Raw genomic sequence first — 23067 nt, forward strand, 5'->3', positions numbered from 1 at the left:
GAGGAAGTAAAAGGGCAGTGATTTTGCTTAATGAAAAAGGGCTCTCAGCCAGGAGAACTTTGGGTGAGATAAGCTTCTATAGACCAGAGTGTGACTTGTTAGTTAAGTCTGGTGTCTAGAAAGCATAGTCGGATTTTGTTTCACATGTAGCCATTTGTTTCCAATATCCTTATTCACTGTCCCTCGGATCTCCAGTCTTTAAAAATAAACCTGTTCTTCTTTCCACTATCAATCTATCTCAGTGCTGTGGTGTGAGGCAAAGTGCTGACTTGGATCTTAGAAGCTGGTGAGTCCTGGTCTGTGGGTATCAGCAGGCCTGGCAGTTCCGTGAGTGTCCAGTGGAGAAGGACTTGGGGCCTGGTGGGTGCCTGTTGCTACCCATACAGAGGACAAGGCCTGGAGGGCAGTGCTTATGCTGCCAGAGGCTCTGGTTTCAGGCAGATGGTCCACACACAGCAGGCATAGACAAGCCTGCTTCATGTTAAGGGAGGTGACCCCTGGGGAGTGTCACAACCTCTTTAACGAATGGGGACTGTGTGCCTTCAGTAGAAGGTGGAGCCAGCTCTGCCCAGCTTTTCCCCTCTCCAACCAGCATCACTTCGGTCTTGCCTGGCTGCTGCTTGAGCAATCTGCACTTCAGCCATGAGCCAATCTCCCCTAGGCAGTCTGACATTTGAGGAGCGGCAGAAAATGAGCCGTCGAGTTGAGTGCCATCAGCCTCCTGTTGGCAGGTAAGCCCTTGGCCTCTCAGGATCCAATCTCATAGACGTTGAAGAGAAGCGGGATAGCATGGAGCCATGTGGGGCATGGAGGAGCAGATACCCATCGTCACTCATTGAGTTCTGCTAGAGGGGCACGATTGGAGCCCCCGTAACGCTGGCCCACCTACTCCTGCTGTGCCATGTAGGTGGGTTAGCTGGGCCTTGTCATGTACTGTCAATTGCTGCAGAGAGGCCCAGCAGTGGGAGCATGGAGATCTCACCTGTGTCCCTGGCTGTAAGGAGTTCGGGTTTTAGTGCCACTAGGGTGGTCTCTGTGCTGTGCCCTGGTCTGGACCCTGGTTCTAAGGCAGGATGTTGGCTGCTGTGACATGTTATTGGCACTTAGTGGTTGCTACTTTCTCAATTATTTTGCACAGGAGTAAGAGGTTTGAGATGGGCCAGTAGTCGGAGACGGCTTCGGGGAGACCTGGGTTTGATTCCTGGCTCTGCCACAGACTTCCTGGGTGACCTTGGGCAAGTCACTTAATCTCTCCTGGCCTCAATTCCCGGTCTGTAATACAGTGATAATGCTTCCCTACCTCCCAGCAGTGGTGCGAGTTGCTCAGATACTAAGGTGACTGGGGCCATGCAGGTACCTAGAGAGGAGGCCCGAGCTGGGAGAGAAAACACTTTCTCTATCTTGCCACTCAGATTTCTCTCCAGGGGTCTTGCTACTCAGTTACTGCTGATGGTGCCAGCTGTGCCCAGGTGGAACCGTGCCACTCTGGAGCCAGCTGTGCCACAGAGATTGCACCTGCTCAGATGCTGACAGCACCAGATCACACACGCTGGGCTGCCCGTTGCACCAGGGACAACCGCATACGCTGGGCGTGCTGTGCTGCCACAGGTGCTGGGTGCCCGCAGACAGAAAACCCCAGGGCTGCGGCCAGCATATCCCCATTAACACCCCATCGGTTCCAGCCTCTTCATCTTCCGAGCCATGGGGAATGCAAAGCCCATGGTTGCGCTGCTGACCTGGTGCAGACACAGAACTCCGCCTCCGTAATTCCGGGACGAAAGGTCCGTTCTGAGCACTATTCCGCCTAAACACCACCACGGCCGCCCCCTTTCCAAAGTGGCCTTGTTCTCTTTGCTGGGCCCGCCTCCCGTTTGCAGAGAAACACACGCCTGGCCTGGCGATCCTTGCAGTTTGCTGGCAGGCGCTCTGTGCTCAGCTGTTCCCGGAAAAGACAGCGATGTAAATAGCCCATCCAGGGAGTGTGACACTCCCAGGACCTGCCAACTACCTGGGCATAAAATAACCGGCTGCTTTTTTGACTTTCCCTGCTCTAGCCAATGCTCATAAGCTAAGCAGGGTCGGGCTGGTTCAGAACATGGATGGGAGACCTCCTGGGGCTGCTGGAAAAGGGGGAGCCGGCCCTCCAAGGGAATGCCCCAGTGTGGTGTTAGGGGGTGCCGTGCTATAGGAGGGAAGTCTTTCAAATGCAACCACCTCTGGTCATTAAGGTCCAGATCCTTATGGGTACCTAACTCCTATTGGAGTCACTGGGTGTTAGGTGCACAGTGGTTCTTAACCTTTACCGCAGCCTGCATCCCTTTGGGTCTCAAAAAATACATTCTCGCAGGCCTAGTCAAAAATGGTTGACGTAGGTCAGGTCAGTTCTTTAAACCTAGATATATCATAACTATAGAATGGAAGAGAGAGATTTATATCTTTATTTTAATTTCGCAGTTAAAATGTAACGCCGTAATCATTAAAACATGTATAATGTTAATAAATACATAGGTTTGATGAAACAAAGTAATTGTACTTACGTGCCTGTGGTTAATTTGTGTTTTCGATGATTTAGCATCTAAAAAAATCTGGCATTTCTCGCACCCCCAGAAAGGGCATCTCGCACCCCCAAGGAGGGCGTGATTCCCAGGTTAAGAACCACCTCCTTAGAAGATTTGGGCCTATGCCCTTTTAATTGGGATAGGGGTGTTAAATGTGGGGTGCTGGCCATGTTCCAGCTCAGAGAATGACATTCTGCCACTTTCCATACCCCCTGCCGTTTTAACTCCACACCTCCTGTCCGGCAGCGTTGCTGTGCACCGTGCTACAGCCGCTGTGTCCCACCCCAGCCGCGGTGGCTGCATCTCGGAGGCGGCTGAGCCAACCGGGCCGGGTAGTTTGTTGAGCTCGTCTGGCGTTGTGAGGTCCTGTGGGCTGAGAAGCACAGGATTGCCCGTCTGCAACATGGCTATAATGGGGAGATCGTCCTGGTTCACCCCCAATTCAGGCCCCCTCTGGATTTCCCAGCCCACTCTCTGGCTCTAGCATGAGTGTCGGGTCCTCAGGGCTGGGCTGCTTTGAACTGTGTTTCCTTGGCATCTCGCTCGACTCCCCTCCTGCACCTGCCATCATCACATGGGAGACTCCCCGACCTGCTCTCCCCTGCAGACCCCTCTCCCTCTGGCCTGACCCCCTGTCAAGGCTGCTTCTCCACTCTGAACTTTAGGGTACAGATGTGGGGGCCTGCATGAAAACTTCTAAGCTTAACTACCAGCTTAGATCTGGTCCACTGCCACCACTCCCAAATGTGCTAATTCCCTTCCCTGGGTAGCCTTGAGAGACTCTTCACCAATTCCCTGGTGAATACAGATCCAAACCCCTTGGATCTTAAAACAAGGAGAAATTAACCATCCCCCCCTCCTTCCTCCCACCAACTCCTGGTGGATCAAGATCCAACCCCCTTGGATCTAAAACCAAGGAAAAATCAATCAGGTTCTTAAAAAGAAGGCTTTTAATTAAAGAAAAAGGTAAAAATCATCTCTGTAAAATCAGGAGGGAAAATAACTTTACAGGGTAATCAAACTTAAAGAGCCCAGAGGAATCCCCTCTAGCCTTAGATTCAAAGTTACAGCAAACAGAGATAAACACTCCAGTAAAAGGTACATTTACAAGTTGAGAAAACAAAGTAAAACTAAGACACCTTGCCTGGCTGTTTACTTACAAGTTTGAAATATGAGAGACTTGTTCAGAAAGATTTGGAGAGCCTGGATTGATGTCTGGTCCCTCTCAGTCCCAAGAGCGAACAACCCCCAAAAACAAAGAGCACAAACAAAAGCCTTCCCCCCCCCCAAGATTTGAAAGTATCTTGTCCCCTTATTGGTCCTTTGGGTCAGATGCCAGCCAGGTTACCTGAGCTTCTTAACCCTTTACAGGTAAAAGGATTTTGGAGTCTCTGGCCAGGAGGGATTTTATAGTATTGTACACAGGACAGCTGTTACCCTTCCCTTTATAGTTATGACACCCCCCACCTGGCCTGTCTCCCTGCCGTCTCTGCCAGCCTGGCCGACACTGAACTCCTCCACTTCCCTTCCTGGCTGGAAGCTCTGGGAAGAAGGATAGCTCAGTGGTTTGAGCATTGGCCTGCTGAACTCAGGATTGTGAGTTCAAGCCTTGAGGGGGCCATTTAGTGATCTGGGGCAAAAATCTGTCAGGGGATTGGTCCCCCTTTGAGCAGGGGGTTGGACTATATACCTGCTGAGGTCTCTTCCAGCCCTGATATTCTATGATATCTCTTAAAAAAAAAAAAATCCTTGCCGCCACCCTGCAAACCAAATCCAAATGCTGCCCTGTCTTCCTTCGTGACAATGCTACGATCTGCTCTGCTCTGTTCCATACCCATTGTTATCCCGTCCTCATCAATGTGGTGTCTTGGTGCCTTCCTGAGTGACATGATGACACTTGTCCTGGGTGGTCCTCTATTGCCCCCCCTCCATCCTCAAGCTGCTGAGAAACAGGGCAGAACCACCCCAAAACTGGTGGGTATTCTTCTATAAGATATACCCAACCAGCAACAAAAGCAAATGTCTGTCCCCGCACTGGCTAACAAGAAGTCAGAAATGCAGCCTCCTTAGGTATTCCAGTCCTGAATTCAGCACCCAGCCACTAGACTTGATGATGAGCAGTTATTGAAACCAATTTCATCAACCAAAGGGTTCTTCTGATCCCAAAGGCCCAGCCACAAAGCCAGGTCAATATATAACTCAGATCTTACCCAATAATCACGCTGTTGCCAATCCCTTTTGGTTTATAGCTAAAGGTTTATTTATAAAAAGAAAGAAAGAAAGGTTAGAGTTTAAATTGGTTAAAAGAATCAAATACACACAATTACTTGCAAAGTTCTTGGATCAGGCTTGAAGCAGTGATGAAATAAACTGCTGGCTTGTTATGTCTCTGGTTGCTTCCAAATGATCTGGAAGGTCTTCAGGCCCTTGGTTAGATGCTCCAATTAGTAAAAATCCATAATCCAGAGATCAGAGCAGGAAAGGGGCAAAATGGACATTTTTCCAGGGCCTTTTATAGCATCTGCCCTGTGGAGGGAAACCCATTGCTCTAGCTTGTGGAAAATTACAGGTAACAAGATGGAGTTGGGGGTCACATGGACTAGTCACATGCCCTTGCATGCTTCGCTGGGTCATAGCCATATTCTAGCTAGAATGTCCACAGCTCATCAGGTGTGGATAGGCGTCTTCCGTGGCCCATTGTGAGTGACGTGTTCTTTGATGAGCCATGCCGCTTGACTAATCCCTTCACAACATGCTGGCTAAATAACTCGCGGGTGTTACCCAGAAGCAAACACATTTGAAATACAGGAATAGAGCCAATCTCCATAACTTTAGATAAAAATGATGCACGCATACCAATAGGATAATCATATTCAGCAAATCATAACTTTCCCATTGACACCTTACTTGACACACGTTGAACAAGACTTGGTGCGAGGGTATAACCGTGGTAGCAACAATGATCCGCATGGTCATATTTTAACCATATAAAGTCATAGGGGGTTCTTTGGAGCTCTTGCATTTTGTCTTGTTTTTCTGGCTGTTGCGCTTTGTGCGATGGACGGCACCTGGGGCTCGGAGCGGAAGGTGGGGAGGTCAGGACGGTCCTTCGTTTCTGGGGAAGTTCGTTCCACAGGCTCGGACCAGCCCCCGAGGAAGTTGTGCCCAAATGAACTTTCCCCAGTCGGCAGAAAGCTCCCTGAGGCCTGAGAAGCGGAACTGTCGCCCACAGCCGCCTCTGGACGCTCCGGTCTCTTTTCGGTACCCTGAGCATCATCAGAGCCGTCTGCACTCTTATCCCTAACCGCGCTGCCCACTATGTCTGCTCCTCCCTCCGCTCTGCTCCTGGGGCACGGAGCACCACGCCTGTCCTTCGGCGGGTCCCTTGAGGTGATGGCTGCCTTGCAATCGCTGCTCGGCAAAGGCTTGGAAAAGGGGCGTGCATCAAAGAGGTGCCGTTGCCCAGTGGCCGGGGCCCTGGACTGGGGTTCAGGAGCACTGGGTTCTGTTCCTGCCCCTGCCATGATCTCTTACGTGACCTCGGGCAATCGCCTCCCCTCTCGGTGCCTGTTTCCCCTCCTACTCTTTCTCTGTGTCGACCGTGAGTTCCCCAGGACAGCGAGTGTCTCTCAGGATGCATTTGGGCAGCGCCCAGAACAATGGGGGCCCGCGACTGGGCTACACATAACAATAAAAGGGGCCCAACCTGAGACACCTGGGGTTTGATTTTTCCCAGGTGCCCAGAGCCAGCGATTTCAAACCAAGTCAGTGGGCGTTACGGATGCTCAGAAATCCCAAGGCGGGTACTGAAAGGTCCAAAATCCACAGTGCCTTTAAAAGCACCAGGGCTCCGATCCTCTACAACATATCGACACCGAACTCCCTTTGAGCAATGTGCCTTAGCGCCCTGTGTCTGAAGTGTGATTTGGATGACACAAGATGGATTCATTGTGGCCAGTCCTTTTAGACTTCCATGTTCCTGCAGCTTCCTGGTAACATGTACCAACTCCCTTTTTTGAGCAAAATCTAGGGTAACTAGGGGGCCATCTGATATAGTCCAAGAGTCATGGGCGACTTTACTTCTGCCAACTTGCTTAAGCCAATGTCTTGCAGGATACAGGCCTGCAGGTTCCTTCTGTTACTGCTAAGAACAATAAAAGATGAAGCTAGCTCTATGGGCTACAAGTCACCCCTCTACCCATCCCCCCATTCCTTGGCCTAGAAATCGCACGAGCAGCTCACAACTGGAGTCCGTGTGGGTGTGTTAAAAATGGCACCAACTAACCTGGGCATTCCCGCTGTACGCTCTGCTTGCATTTCTGCACACGTCCTGGTGCCTCAGGGACTGTTACTCTAAACACCTACTCCCCACTTGAGAGGTGTAAGGCCGAGATCTTCACCACTTGTGCTCATTAAAAACCCCATGGCCCATTTCCTCAGAGCAGTGGTGCGTTAACCCCAGTGTCTTGGCTTAATTCCACTGTGACCAATTGCATTCTGCCGCCCTACGCTGCACCAGCAGTCTCAGCTGGACCCAGGAGTCTTCTTCACTTCCATTCCTGAACTGTTCCTGCGTGCCGTGAAACAGCTGCCGTGTTTCTCCACAGAGGTGGCTGCATTTCCAGGGGCGGGCAAACTGATTTCTGCCTGTCTGTGGCGAAAAGCGCTTTGGCATCTGTCGGGAAGCAACAGAAGTGGATAAGCATCATTAATGAGTCTTGCACGTTGCAAATCAGCGTGGCCCTCAGTCATGAGAATGGCATTGCCTATTCGTGTCCAGTGTGAATTGTGATTCATGGATTGAAACTGCCTTACGCTGACGCAGCTCGCCTGGGATAAAGAGCTTGAAGAAGCAGTGCAGAGAGTGGGAGGAAGAGGAACATTTTGGGGGAATAAATTGCCTTGCTTGAGTGCAAATACATTGGTGGCTTTCAAGCTGCAGCCGTACCTGGATCGGGATTGGGAGCACTGTGCTGGCTGGCACCGCATTCGGAGGGCTCCCACACATCAGTCACGCACGTCTGGGCTGGGACAGGCATGCGTTCTGAGCAGGAATGACGGGACGGGGAGACGCTGCAAAGCTCTAAGAGCTGTGTAAAATATTGGGGGGGAACGATGTTTGCAATCATAGCAGATCAAATGCACTTTGTTCCATGGGGGTGGGGCAGGCAGACTAGGGACTGGGAGGGGAGCTGGTGGCTGGGATGGGGGGTGGACGTAGGCAATGGAGGGGGAAGCTTTCTGAGCAGATCCCTCGCTTGCATCCTTCCGCCTGAGTGAACCCCTCCAACCCTGAGCCTGCATGAGCACCTCAGTGGCTGAACGAGCCACCATCTCCTCTCCCACCTGTTTGGAGCAGCAGCAGGAGATCGGGGGACAGCACCGGGCGCTAACGCCGGCAGGAGATTTTGCTGAGTCAATGCCCCTGCTCCTTGCTCCCCCTTAACCCAAAATGCTGACGCACCGGAGCTCCGTGCCCTGCTCTCTGACAACGGGCCCATGGACACTGACGGGCATTTTGCCTGAGCGAGGACTGAGCGGGGAGCTATAGCGAGGCCCCGGGAGGTAGGTTTTAGAGCTGGGTAAACTGAGGCCCAAGATGGTTGAGCCACACAGCGACTCAGTGGCAGTCGGACTGGTGCAGCCCCTGGCTCGACCCCATGCAGGTGTCTGGCGGAGAGACACGTGCTGGAATTCCTGTCTCCGTTCCCTTCGAGGGCTGCCGTGGGGTCGGTGTTTCCCCCTTGCTCTGCCCTGGACTGCAGCCTCCTCTTAGACAGCAACAGGAGCAGGGACCCTCCAGCCCTGCAAGGTGTAACCCAGATCAGCTGCCACCCGCCCCGTTACTGCTCCAGTCTCTCCACAGCTGGGCCCCCTGATTGCACTGAGTCCTAAGGCCTCAGCCAGTCCCACCAGGCAGGAAAGGGGAGGCGTCAGCAGAGCTGTAGGGGGCAGCGGAAGCCCAGGACTGGGAGAGCAGGGGGCTGTGGGTCGGGACTGGGGGGCATCGGCAGAGCTGTAGGGGGTGGGGGAAGCCCAGGACTGGGAGAGCAGGGGGCTGTGGGTCGGGATTGGGGGGCATCGGCAGAGCTGTAGGGGGTGGGGGAAGCCCAGGACTGGGATAGCAGGGGGCTGTGGGTCAGGACTGGGGGGCATCGGCAGAGCTGTAGGGGGTGGGGGAAGCCCAGGACTGGGAGAGCAGGGGGCTGTGGGTCAGGATTGAGGGGCATCGGCAGAGCTGTAGGGGGCAGCGGAAGCCCAGGACTGGGATAGCAGGGGGCTGTGGGTCGGGACTGGGGGGCATCGGCAGAGCTGTAGGGGGCAGCGGAAGCCCAGGATTGGGAGAGCAGGGGGCTGTGGGTCAGGATTGAGGGGCATCGGCAGAGCTATAGGGGGCAGCGGAAGCCCAGGACTGGGAGAGCAGGGGGCTGTGGGTCGGGACTGGGGGGCATCGGCAGAGCTGTAGGGGGTGGGGGAAGCCCAGGACTGGGATAGCAGGGGGCTGTGGGTCAGACCTGAGCTGTGTCATCATGCAGAAGCCTGGCTTGGTGGCATCAAAGCCCCATCAGGTTTTGATTTAGCTTATGAAGAGACTATTTGCCACAAACACATGAAGCTGGACTTCCTCAGCTCACTGGGCTGAGACTTCCCAGCCGGGGCCTTGTACTGGCCTTTCATTACATGGGTGCCGGAGTAACAGAACACAGCAGAGCCTGAGGTCGGCCTGCCCAGCACCATAACTCTGCCTGTGGGGTTGCGCTGCCTTGTGCCGGATGGAGCAGGATCCTAAACACCTGCATCCTTACCCACCTTGACGCTGGGCCCTCTGTCGGAGGAAGCATCTGAAGAAACATATAGATCTCAATACCTAGATGGAGAGAGAAATCGATTAAATGCAGGCAGTGTCTGTTCAAAATATCAGACCTGGTTCTGACCTTTGGGATAGTTCATTTCCTTGTTTCATTGCAGCAGCTACATCTATGAAATTATTTCAGTCTGAGAGCGCGAGACCAAGGCAGCAGGTATTTAGGTGACTAACTCGTAGCATCTACATACTTTTGAGAACCTGGGCCAAACTGGCTCCTGGTGATAATGCTTAGCTTCTAATCAGAACTGCACCACAGCTGACAATAAGCATCTCTCCAAGATCTAGCTGTCTATACAGTCAGATAAAGAACAGTGTCTGTAATAGCATTGCCTTGTGACTCCCAGTAATGTTACATCACTGTGCTCAGAAGATAAGAAATTGTCATCAGCTCCAGCTGTTCACTCAGTGTTAGCGCCCTGCAATAAGAATAGGAGCTTACATGCTTATGTTTATGAGTACCTTCTATCCCAAAGGAACTCCAGACGTGGACTCAGGAGACCTGGGTTCTATCCCTGACTCAGCCACTGGCCTGCTGGGTGAGCTCAGGCAAGTCTCGGCGCCACTCTGTGCCTCAGTTTCCCCATCTGCAAAGTGGAGATAATGATTCTGACCTCCTTTGTAGAGTGCTTTGAGCTCTATGGATGTACAGTGCTAGATGTTATTCATGTAGCTCACACTCAAATGAGCAGTCTTAGCTGCTAGATTAACCCTGTGGAGAAGTGGGAATTTTGGGTAATAGTTTAATGAGGCCTATGTGTGCCTCAGTTTCCCCTATATGCTGCATTGTTACCCAGTGGGGTGGGAAAGGACTATTTGCTTTCAGGGCAGGCTAAGACAGATGTGAATGGCACGTAGCTGTCGGGGACTAAGTGGGTCATTGGAAAAGGACAGTTGAGGCCGGCCCCATAGCAATGGAGAATCCATGAAGATGAGGGCAAATCCAATCACCTAGCAACCAATGGCCATAGATTGCTCCACCTCTCTGCAGGAAGCCGAGCAGCGTGTCCCCAGCTGGAGAACAAAGGACTGGGAAGGCGGGAGGTGGGGGAGAAGCGTTGGCTGCTGGAAGGAGTCAGGGCTCCCACCTGGCATGTGGTCAGGAGGTCAGATGGACGGAGAGATGAAGCTCGAACCAAGGGGTTCCCTGCAGCTTGGCTGGGTTTTGGGTCACCAGAACAGACAAGGCTTTAGCCGTCAGTTCTCTGGTCTACCCAAAGCACTGCCTGGGCTGTGTGCCAGTTAACGAACAGTCCCTGAGGAGCAGACATGGCTCCATCAGGTCTCTGCGTCAGTGGGACATGTACAGTGGAGCTCACGGGGGAAACAGGGGTGCTGAAGGCCCAGAGGTCCCATCTCATGAGGCGGTGAAGCCGCGTGGCTTAGCCTGGAGGAAGAAATTGCCCCTGGAGTCTGGCAGGCTGGAGACGTTCCTCCTCTGAGCCTTCAGCTCCCCTGCATCCCCCCATGGGTTCCACTCGGCGGGTCCAACTGAGACAGACCCTGATGGAGACTTGGCCGCTCTGCAGGGACTAACGCACCTTGCCCAGCATTTGCAGTGACCCTCACACAGCATTGTCAAAGCAGCCAGGTTTATTCGTTACGGGGAACAGCCGCTTGGCTTCCTGCAGAGAGGTGGCTGGGGCGTGCCAGGGAGCCGGGGAGTGGGTTTGGGCAGCGTGATCGCTGGGTATGGAGGCGGCCTTAGCTGTTGGTTTCCTTGGCCCAGTTCTGCTCTCACTTGCCGCGGTGTAAATCAGTCACGATTCCCTCCAAGGCGGTGGCTAACTCCAGGTGCACCGTGCTGTGGCTCGGAGCCGAATCTGGCCCCTCGGGTTTTCGTGACTGTGCTGGTGACATTGAGAGGCTGAGGCTGGGGCCTTTACCTCACTGCCGTAACACCCATTGTGAGCCCCGAAGTCCTCACCTGTTTCCTACTTTGGCAAAACCATCACGGCGTGAATGGGGTTTTGCCCAGGTGAGGACTGAGTGAAAGCCGTGGCGGGAGAGGGAGTGGTGTGCCAGGCCGAGAGTGGGTCCCGGGTCTGAAAGAATAACCAATTGCTCCCCAGGTCAGGGTGTGGGGATGATCTCGGGCCGGGAGGCTGGGTCCCCAGCAAGGTGGTTAAGCGTCTCATTGCTGTTCACTCAGGAGCTCGGCTCAGAGCAGGTTTTGGCCCCACGCAGCTCTGTTTTTGCTTACCACAAACACCTTGCTGTTTGCCAGACGGTGCCGGGCAGTGTTACAGAACAGAATGCATCACCATCTGTCCCTGCCAGCTTCCACCGCCCCCGGTGCCGCGGCTCTGGGGCTGGTTTAGGAACAAGCAGCCAGGAGCCCAAGCCGCAGCCTGGGGTCCTCTGCTCAGCAGAACGCTCATTGAGTTCAGCGGGAGTCTCTGCTAGGGAAATACGTGGCCTAACACGCCGTTACCCTGCTCCTATGCTGGCAACAGGGGCAGGCTGGGTGGAGGCTTTAAGCCATCTGGAGGCAGTGTGGCCTAGTGGGTAGTGGATTATCTACAAATCTAGGGGGGAAATCCAGGGACAGAGGAAACCGTTTCCCCCATAGAGTTGTAGATAATAAAGCCAGAAGGGACCACTTTGATCATTTAGTCTGAACCAGGGCCATAGGGCTGCCCTGGAATTAATTCCAGTTTGAACCAGAGCAGATCTTGTAGAAAAAAACATCCCGTCTTTATTTGAAAAGTTTCGGGGATGGAGGATCCACCATGTCTCTTGGTAAATTGCTCCAATGGTTAATGATCCTCCCTGTTAAATATTTGCCCCTTATTTTAAGAGCGGCCAGACTGGGTCAGATCAAGGGTGCATCTACCCCAGGATCCTGTCTTCCGACAGTGGCCAATGCCAGGTGCCCCAGAGGGAGTGAACAGAACAGGGAATGATCAAGTGACCCATCCCCTGTCACCCATTCCCAGCTTCTGGCAAACAGAGGCTGGGGACACCCTCCCTGCCCAGCCTGCCTAATTTTCAATCTGAATTTGTCTAGCTTCAACTTCCAGCCATTTGAGCTTGTTAGATCTTTGTCTGCTAGATTGAAGAGCGCTATATTATCTAGTGTTTGTAGGTACAGATAAACGGTGATCAAGCCACCATTCAACTTTCTTCATGTAAAGCTAAAAGGAATGAGCTCCATGTGTCTATCACTACCAGGCAGGTTTCTAATCCTTTAATCATTCTCCTGGCTCTTCTCTGACACCTCTCCAATGTATCAACATCCTTCTTGAACGGTGGGCACCAGACATGGACACAGGATTCCAGCAGCGGTCGCACCAGTGCCAAAAACAGAGGTCAAATAACCACCCTCCCAGGATCTATTCCCACCTCTGCTGCTGGGTGACCTACAGCAAGTCACATCCCTCCCCGTGCCTCAGTTTCCCTATTTGTAAATTGGCAGTAATGATACCAACCTCCCTTTGAGATCTACAGATGAAAAGTGCTGTATCAGAGCTAGGTATTATTATTAGTCGTCCTGGCTGTCTCTGTACTCTAGAACAATTCAAGACCCTGCTTGGCCCCTGGTGTAATTTAGAGCAGCCTCACAGCTGCTCTAATGTATGTTCTGCCTCTCACAGCCACTGGGAAGCAGAGAACAGCTGCAGTGCAGCACACGCTGGCCATGCCCCTGATCTTCTCCCTACATCGAGGGGCACGCCTGGCAAGGGCGCTCTCTGCCGCTGTCTATTGGTGAACTGGCAGAGTTCCCCCAACTCAGACCTGGTTTGCATGTTTCAAATGTGGACCCTCTGGTTAGGTTTTGTGTAAGCGCTGGGTCACCCAATGCTGTTTTCCCTAGAGTGTGACAATGGGGCTAAAGACCTGGGGCCGTGGGCCCTTCGCCTGGCAGTGCGGAGCTGAAATCACCACCTGGCGTCGTAGGGAGGGGCAGCAGTGTGGCGAGGGACAGGACAGAGGTGGCAGCCGGGGGCTGTTCATGGAAGCCACGCAGCGCGTCCCATGAGTGCAGTGGGTGGGGTGGGGGGAGTGGAGTGTTAAAGGGATATTTGTCCATTGGACATTCACACCGGCAGCTGGGGAAACTGAGGCAGGGGGGGGTCACTGGCGGATTTATTGGTGCTGAGTTTTCCAAAATTAGAGCAGTGTCCCTTTCCCCGTTACTAGGCGTCATTGTTTCCTGGCCAGACTCTGTGCACGTGGCAGAGGGGAAGCCCTACCCCCAGGAGAGGTGCCTAGGTCTTTCCCCGGCTTCTGGGTTGGGGCTCGAACCAGCGTGCTTGCAACATTTAAGGGGATCCCCTAGAGATTTGAACCGCACCCTTGCTGCTGCCAACTGCACTGGGCAGAAGACCTGGGGGCCACCTCCCAGCTCCTGCGGGCTAAGGCAGAGGACCCTGTGCCAGGCTGGGGTTAGGGGCACGTGGGGGGACACACTTCCCGGCCAGCTGAGCCTGCCAGGGAGAGAGGGATCAGGCCGCTCCCGTGCGATCGTCATCGGCCCTGTAACAGCATTAAACCCACTCCCGGCCCGGCCTTAAGCTCCTCGCTGCCCATCTGTCACGGCCCCGCCAGGAGCAGGCTGGCTGTCTGCGCAGAGCGGAGCGGGCTGGGGTGGTGCCGATGGCAGAGACACCTGGCCAGGAGCGCGGCCTGTCCCAGGGAGCCGATGGAGGGGCTGGTAGTGGCTCCATAGCAACAGGTGCCCTCGAAGCACCTCCAAAAATCCCGGTTTCTCGCTTTAAGGATTGAATTTCCCCTCCCCACACCCTGCTGGGTCCAGCAAGTCGGGGACAGGGGCTTTGAGCCGCCTCAGTGCGCTTCTGCCGGCAGCTGGGACCGATACTGCCACATGGTGCAAATCAGGGTCGCCTGCAGGTGGCTCTGCCTTGTGCCAAGCTGCCCGAGGGGAGGCTGGGAGGAGCCGGCCGGGGCACGACGGGGAATGGGGGTTCGTGGCCACTTGCATTTTCTGCCATGTGTTTTTCCCCTCCCTAGCTGTGTCAGAGAAACCATTGAGAGAGGAGACCCTGGGCAGCCAGTGGGGGGGACTGGGCAGTGGGGAGAGGGGGTCTGTGTGGGGCCACTGGGAACAGATACACAGACACAGATGGTCCTTTTCCCAACGCATTCACCATCCGGCTAGAAGAGGCCCAGAAACTCACCTGAGGTTAGTGCTGGAGCCGGGATTCGAACCCACTGATTCAATGGGCCGCCCTTGATAACAAAAGCAACTTGCCCAGAGCGGTACATTTACATGGGCTTGTTCAGGTGCGGGGCTCAGGCTCACATCCATCCAAGTCAACAGCCACTTGGCCATCGGCTTGACCGGTTAGATCCTTAGCTTGTCGCGCTTGCAGAGCTCCTAGTGTGACTCAGAGCAGCCCCGAGGCCCATCCCATTCCCATTCCCCAGCCCCCGGAGCTGGGTTCAGGGCCGACAAGGAGGGGGGGAAGTCGGTACAAATTACTGGGGCCCGGCGGTCCGGAAGGTTTCAAGAACCCACCCTTTAGCCGGCATCTGCTTCCTCAGCCAGCAACCTCCAGCCCCACGGCGCCTCAGCCCCCTTATGCAGGCTCTAGCTCTCCCCCTTCCACGGCCCAACCCATTTTGCCCCATTGACTCTGAGCCGGTGTGACTCACTCGTGTGAATGGAGGGGGGCGGAGGAAAGGTCCTAACCGGAGGGCGTGGGAAGGCGAGCGTTAAATCTGGGCGTGCCCCGCGGGAGCCTGCCCCAGCTCACACACCCGCCTCTTGCCCTTGGGGCGTGAGTTATGCCCACAAACGTCCTCAGATGGACAGTGCTGCCCGCCCCAGGCCGGCCTGGCGACCCATGGGGCAGCGCTCTGATGTGCCAGCAGGGGGGGCTGTCTTTGCTCTTTGATGGGAGCGTGGCCATGATGGGATCACCCGGCGCCATTGCTAAGCAGGGTGGGAAGAGGTGGAGTGGATGCAGGGTATCACCTCTCAAAAGGCACAGATGCCCTGACTGGGCCTCAGATATGTTAGTTCAGAGGTTCCCAGCCCTGGCCAGGGCTGCATACCCCTCAAGCCAGCCCTGGCCATCATCTAGGACTAGCCTAGGAGAATGCTGTCTTCTGCCCTGCTTGAGACTTGGAAGCCCAGGGATACCGAGGGTCCCAGCAGGCATGTGGAGGGCAGGACAAGGTGCCCCCCAGCTGGCAGGGCTGGGAGCAAAGCATGGGACCTGCTAGGGAGAGCAGGCAACCCCCAACCAGCCATTTCCCCTGCTGCAAAGCGCCTTCGTTCCTCTGATCCTGCTGATCGAGGTGCTCGCTGCATGGCTAGGGGAAGGGGCGCAGCCCCACCATCTCCCTGGGGACACAGTGGGCTGCGCCCCGACAAATCCGTTTGGAGCATTTGAGCAGACAGGGGCCAGCGGTTTGCTGTGAGCTGCCCTTCATCCATTCTGCCTCGCGCTGCTTGTAACCACTTTGCAAACAGCCGGCTGCCCCGACGGGGGCAAGTATCTTGCAGTGGCGCAGATCAGGTTAGAATGGGCCCCCCAGTCACTGGCTTCTGCAGGCTGGAACATTCAGCATCATGTTATTGCAGCCGGTCGGCTGTTGTCCCGGGGTGTAACTAACCCCTTGCTCACCGGAGCTCTGTGTGCATCGCACAGGCCCAGACTGAGTCCTCAAAATAGGGTGGTCAACGGACTTAGGCTCTCACTGCAGCTTAGCTCATTGGGCTTGGCGCCTGGCCATGAAACCCGGCGAAGGGGGAGGGTCTCGGACCCCGAATGTCAACACTGCCAGTTTAGCCCTGCGGCATGAGCAGTGAGTCGACCCGGGCTCTGAGACTCACTGCCATGGGGGGCTTGTTTGCTGTGTAGATGTGCCCTTTGTTAAGCTAGCAGGGGTCGGCAACCTTTCAGAAGTGGTGTGCCGAGTCTTCATTTATTCACTCTGATTCAAGTTTTCGCGTGCCAGTAATACATTTTAACCTTTTTAGAAGGTCTCTTTCTATAAGTCGATAATATATAACTAAACTATTGTTGTATGTAAAGGAAATAAGGTTTTTAAAATGTTTAAGAAACTTCATTTAAAATTAAATTAAAATGCAGAGCCCCCCCGGACCAGTGTGAGTCCCACTGAAAATCAGCTCGCGTGCCGCCTTCGGCATGCGTGCCATAGGTTGCCTACCCCTCAGCTAAAGATTCAGCTCCTTGAGTCTGTCACGACAAGGCAGGTTTCTAATCATTCTTCTGGCTCTTCTCTGGCCTCTCTCCAATTTATCAACATCCTTCTTGAACGGTGGGCACCAGCACTGGTCACCGGATGCCAGCAGCGGTCGCACCAGTGCCAAATAGCGAGGTCAAATAGCCTCTCTGCTCCTACTCCAGATTCCCCTGTTTATACATCCCAGGGTCCCATTAGCCCACGGGGAGCTCATCTTCAGCTGATTATCCACAGTCCCGGCTGCCCAGGATCCGTCCCCCACCCTGTAAGTGCCGCCTGCAGTCTTTGTTCCCAGGTGCACACGATTACATTTAGCCATATTGAAATGTCTGATGCTTTGGGCTCGTGACGAACCCTCTCTACAGGGGCAAATTTCAATTCAGCTAGACACAGCGCAGGCAGCATCTCTAGTGCAACCCTGATAGTAACAGGCCTCTTCTGCTGCCCCCCAGAGTCAGTAGCTGGATGGCCAGGGAGCTCACTGAGATAGCTAGAAGCTGGGGAGTGGCCGAGAAGAGAATCCCTTTCTGTTACATTCCGATTTATTCCATTTATTAAGTATTAATAGTCAATTATTGCTGCATTTCACAGTTTCAATACGTCCCTCAGGTACATCTGCAGCTCACTTCCTAGAGTATGCATAGCCCTCGTTAGTGCTAACGAAGGCTGGCTTCCTTGATCCATTGATGTTAGGAGTCTGGCAGCCATGCAGAAGTGCCATAATTGCTCACCTGTGTGTCATAGCTCCTGTACCGGCAGCAGCCTGGGGGAGAGTCTCCTGTCGGGCAAGCAGGTGGCAGCAGCTTTTGGAGCAAGAGGACCTGGATCCTATCCCCACTGGCGACGGGGAAGCCCTGAGCGATTGCAGTGTGTAGCGTGGTGACGGCTCAGAACTCCTGGGTCCCTGCAGTAATGCGTTCCCTCGGCGTTTCCGTAGCAAGAGCAGGCTATTGATAATCCTCGGTGGCTGGCAGCCACAGCCAGATGAATGAAGGTGGGGAATAAGGTGCGAATGTTTAACTATGAGGGCGATTAACCTTTGGAACAGCTCAGTATGTGGGGGCGGTGGTGGGGGTGGGGGTACATTCTCCATCACCGGCCCTGTCAGCTCACAGTTGAAGGGCGTGCTAAAAGATATGCTCTAGATCGAAGTGGGATGGCGTGGAAGCAAACCAGGGTGGTGTGTCGGTCCAGGACTCCAGATGTCTGGGAATGGATCTGGCTTCCTCCGGACATGGGAGGAGTTTGGTAAGTCTCCAGCCTGGATTTCTGTCCATCTCAGAACGCGGTGACCCTGAGGCAGCGCTGAGGGTGCCGCTGCCTACGGGGCATTAGCAGAGCGGCCGTCCTGTGCAGCGCTGGCCCATGCTGTGTGCCAGTCACCCCCCTGGCACCGAGTGGGGGCAAATCCCACCCATGGGGCATTCGCCTTGGTCCATGCTGGGCATCTCTGCATGCCCCTGTGCCAGGCTGCTCAGCTGTGCGCTGTTGAGACAGGCAGGCTCAGCGGCGGTGCCATGGCTGACAGCCCCTAGACATCAGTACCAGGAGGCTCAGGGGCCCCTCAGCTAGGCTCTGATCTCACTCACGTGGGGGTCAGTGACGTTGCGCCATATTTACACCAGTGTCCATGAGATCAGGATCAGGCCCTAGGGGGCAGCGAGGTGGCTGGCGGCCGGGGAGCTCTGCGGCTGTTTCAGGGCGGGGAATCCATTTGGGTTGATTTGGTTCCGGTGCCGCCTAACACGTTTCATTCTTTACCCGAGGCCAGATCCCCAACCGGGGTAAATCAGCAGCGCTCCGTCGGCACCCAGTGCTGCTACACCGCTCTGTGCCAGCTGGGGAGCCGGCCAGGCGTGCCTGCATCATGTCAGACGCGTGGATTTCACATGTCCAAAAAGAAATATATTTTTAAAAGTGAGATGTAAAAGCCAATTGTTCCTTCTGCGGGCCAGGGAAGCTCCCCGAGGAGGGACAGCTCCCGGTTAATTTACTGTGACCGGGTAGACCTACCCGTTGGTGCCCTGTTGTGGTCCTGGAGCGAGTGTGGCATTAAATCGTTCTCCTGCTTTCCCATCCCCATGAGCCCTGGTCGCATCTGTTCAGGAGCATTTTCACGCTCGGCATTATTTGCATTCAAACCATGTTCAAGCAATGTTTAAATGTGGTTTAAAAGGGAGCTGCTTGTCTGGCTGTGGAGTTGCCTGGTGAGTGGAGCAGAACCTTAGGCACCTTGGGTTCTGTTCCCAATATTTCCCCACTCTGTGGGTGATAATGCTAGTCTGAGTTACGTATGTTCAGGTATTTAAAGTATTGCTATATACGTGCTGTACAATTGTCATTAATTTCTGGTGTTAGCAGCTGATTGCCTATGTGCTTAGGCCCAAGATTTATAATTTATCCTTCTCTTCGTTCACGATGTTTGGCTGTTAATAAAATTCCTTCCAGTTTGAACAAAGAATGTTTTCATTTCCGATCATGCGACGTTGTCGAGAATACCAATCCGCTCGTCTGTATTATGATGAAGAGACACCGACACCGTAGCTTTCTTAGACCTGGCTATTTATATATAGAAATGACACACAAAAACCCCAACAGTAAGAGAACGTTCAGGTTGCAAAGTCAAGCACTCAAAAGTTGGGAAAGGTTCCCCCTGCCTCGCCCCCCCCCCCACTGATCTGATCTCCTCCGCTACCAACTGATTCCTGGTCCCCTCCCCAGCTTCCAGTCTTAGCCTCCATCCCTAATCCCAGTCTCCTTGCCCTACGAGTTCCAGTCTCCACCCCAAACCCTGGCTCACTGGCCCAGTTTACCTTTTCCTTCCCCCATTCCACTCTCACCAGGCCCCTTGTCCCAATCTATTCTTTTCCCGCCCACCCCAGGCTGGCTCTTTTCCTCTCTGTATTCAGCTCAGGTGACTTCCGCCTCCACACTGCCTGGACACCGGGGAGTGGAGCGGGGCGGGGCAGGGACCTGGGAGCACTGGAGAGAGCGCTCCTGGCCTGGATCACGCTCAGCCACCCTATGAGGATGGCATATGCACAGTGTCCTCAGCACTAGGGCTGGGAGAGGACGGAGCTCCTTGAAAACAGAATCGTCAGAGATGTTAGCGGTGAAATTCTAAGAAGTCTCTGCCGAGCATGTGTGAACTTGCAATTTTCGGAAGGCTTCTATTGCTCTGATTGTAATGGATTTTCACAGGGATGGCAAAAGGCACGTTCCTGACACAAAGGCCAAATGTCAAGTCCCTGCTCCAAAGGAGGGGGGTGCTACAGCATGTTAAAGACAAGGTGGCCAGGACATTTTTTGCAATGGCACAAAGGCATGTTGTGTTGCTGCCCTTGTTCTCAAAAGTAACTGATCTATTTTGGCTGAAAAATTCCAGAAAAATTCAGCCCAAGGCAGGCACCCAGCCTGGCAAATTTCAGCCCAGCGAAAGTTTGGCAAAATTACAATATAAGCAACACAAGGTGTTAAGCTGGGAAGAGTTGAACAACCGTAATTATAGGTAGTGCTACCAGATCCTCCTCTAATAACCAGAGTTTTTTCAGCCTAGCTCTGGAGCTACATTGGTTTACACCACCGGGGAATTAGGGTCAGATCTGTTAGTGTAATCCCAACAATGTCTATTTTTTTCTTCAGAGGAGGCTGTCCTATACCAATAACTCAGATCCAAATGCCCTTCGCACTCTGGGAGATTTCAGCTCCTGATCTGGTTCTGGACTTTGCAAGAGGTGCCCATTTCCAGTCTAAACAGGCCTAAATGATTGTGGTTTGCTTGCCAGTGACAATGGGTGTGATGCTGTACACGGAACAGATCTGAAAGACAAGTAGAGTCCCAAAGAATGTACCATCCGTAGCCTGGTCTGTGCTAGGAGAATGATGCACTGCCGAGGATGGGGGCTGACTGCAAGAGGAGAGAGCCAGACTGATCTGCACCAGTGCAGGACCTGTGTGCAACATGAGGGAGTGTGAAAAGAGCCCAGCCCAGCAGCCCTCACTCTTACACAAATCCCATTAAAGTCAGTGGGAGCTGAGCGTGAGAGAGGACTGGAGACCGGCTTTTGCTCTCACATAAGCTGCTGTAAAACGATATGATTCCAGTTTTCTATCCATGTAGGTGCTTGTCTGGCCCCTTACCTCAGTAGCTGAGCCCCCTACTGTCTTTAATGTATGTATCCTGACAACACCCCTGCAAGGCAGGGCACTGCTGTTATCACCATTCTACAGATGGGAAACTGAGGCACACTCTGTGGCTGAGCCAGAAACAGAGCCCAGATCCCCAAGCCAGTGCCCTGGGCGCTAGCCCCTTCCTCCCACCCCTGCTGCTTTGGTGAATCTGACCCAACGCTTCCCGGCCAGAGCCCAGGAACCAAACTGCTTCCAAACCAAATCTGTGCTGGCAGCCAGTCTTCCAAAGCGCCAGCTCCTCCTGCCGGGCTCCCTGCCAGGCCCCTCCCCGGAGCAGCTCCCGCTGCCCTCACCCGCTTCTCTGCCCTGCCCTGCCCACTTTCCGCCCCCAGCCTGCTGGCTGCGCTGGGACTGGAGTCACACTCCCCTGGGGGGCTCTGCACCCAGTGACAGCCAGGGCCCCACACCACACCCAGGCCAGAGGCAGTGTGTGTGTGTGGGGGGGGGGGGGGGGGTTAGATGCATGTAATAGACACTTAACTCCCGTGGCATCCCCCTCTACCCCCCACCCCCGTGTGCGTGTCCTTGTGTGCGATCTCCTCATCTCTGTGTGTGTCTTTGTGTGTGTGATCGCCCCCTCATGTGTGATCTCCGCCCTGGTGTGTCTCCTTGTGTGTGTGAGATCTCCCCCTCATGTGTGATCTCTGCCCTGGTGTGTCTCGTGTGTGTATGTGTGTGTGTGTGTGTGTGCGATCTCCCCGACTCCATGTGTGTGAGATCTCCACCTGTGTGATCTCTGCCCTGGTGTGTCTCTTTGTGTGTGTGTGTGATCTTCCCCTCATGTGTGATCTCCCCCCTGGTGTGTGTCCTTGTGTGTGTGTGATCTCCCCCCCACGTGTGATCTCCCCCTCCCTGTGTGTGTGATCTCCCCCTACCTGTATGTGTGATCTCCCCCCCTCCCTTTGTGTGTTCTTGTGTGTGTGATCTCCCCCTCCCTGTGTGTGTGTGTGATCTCCCCCCTCTGTGTGTGTGTTCTTGTGTGTGTGATCTCCCCACTCTGTGGGTGTGTCTCTCCCTGTCTGTGTGTGTGATCTCCATGCTCTGTGTGTGCATCTGTGTGTGTCTCTGTGTGTGTGTGTCTCCCCATTCTGTATGTGTCTGTGTGTGATCTCCCTGCTGTGTGTGTGTCTCCCAGTGTGTGTTCACTCCCCACTCTTTGAGTGTGATCTGCCTGCTCTGTGTGTGTGTGTATGTTCTCTCCTCACTCTGTATGTGTGTATCTCTCCCCACTCCCTCTGTGTGTGTCTCTCCCTGCTCTCTGTGTGTGTCTGTATGTGTGTCTCTCTCCACTTCTGTGTGTGTGTGCTCTCGCCTCTCTCTCTGTGTCTCTCCCTGCTCACTGTGTATGTGTGTGTGTGTGTATGTGCCTCTCCCCGCTCTCTCTGTGTGTCTGTGTGTGTGTCTCTCCCCATTGTGTGTGTGTGTCTGTGTGTGTGTTCTCTCCCTGCTCTGTGTGTGTGTGTCTCCTCGTTCTATGTGTGTGTGTGTCTGTGTGTCTCTCTCCCCGCTCTGTGTGTGTGTATGTCTGTGTGTCTCTGTGTGTGTCTTTCCCTGTTCTGTTTGTGTGTGCGTGTTGTTCTCTGCTCTGCGTGTGTGTCTCCTGGCTCTGTGTGTGTGTGTGTGTGTGTCTCTTCCCTCTCTGTGTGTGTCTGTTGTGTGTCTCTCCCCTGTGTGTGTGTCTGTCTGTGTGTGTTCTCTCCCTGCTCTGTCTGTGTGTGTTCTCTCCCCGCTCTGTGTGTGTGTGTGTCTGTGTGTGTGTCTTTCCCCACTCGGTGTGTGTGTGTGACTCTCCCCGCTTGGTGTGTGTGTGTGTGTGTGTCCCCGCTCGGTGTGTGTGTGTGTGTGTGTCTCCCTGCTCGGTGTGTGTGTGTCTGTGTGTGTGTGTCTCTCCCTGCTCGGTGTGTGTGTGTGACTCTCCCTGCTCGGTGTGTGTGTGGCTGTATGTGTGTGTGTGTGTCTCCCCGCTCGGTGTGTCTGTGTGTGTGTGTCTCCCCACTTGGTGTGTGTGTGTCTCCCGGCTCAGTGTGTGTGTGTGTGTGTCTCCTGGCTCGGTGTGTGTGTGTGTCTCCCCACTTGGTGTGTGTGTGTCTCCCGGCTCAGTGTGTCTGTGTGTGTGTCTCTCCCCGCTCGCTGTGTGTGTGTGTCTCCCCACTCGGTGTGTGTGTGTCTGTGTGTGTGTGTGTCTCCCTGCTCGGTGTGTGTGTGTCTGTGTGTGTGTGTCTCTCCCCGCTCGCTGTGTGTGTGTGTCTGTGTGTGTGTGTGTCTCCCCGCTCG

The sequence above is a fragment of the Malaclemys terrapin genome, chromosome 3 (assembly GCF_027887155.1).
Source record: "Malaclemys terrapin pileata isolate rMalTer1 chromosome 3, rMalTer1.hap1, whole genome shotgun sequence".
Classification (NCBI taxonomy): domain Eukaryota; kingdom Metazoa; phylum Chordata; order Testudines; family Emydidae; genus Malaclemys; species Malaclemys terrapin.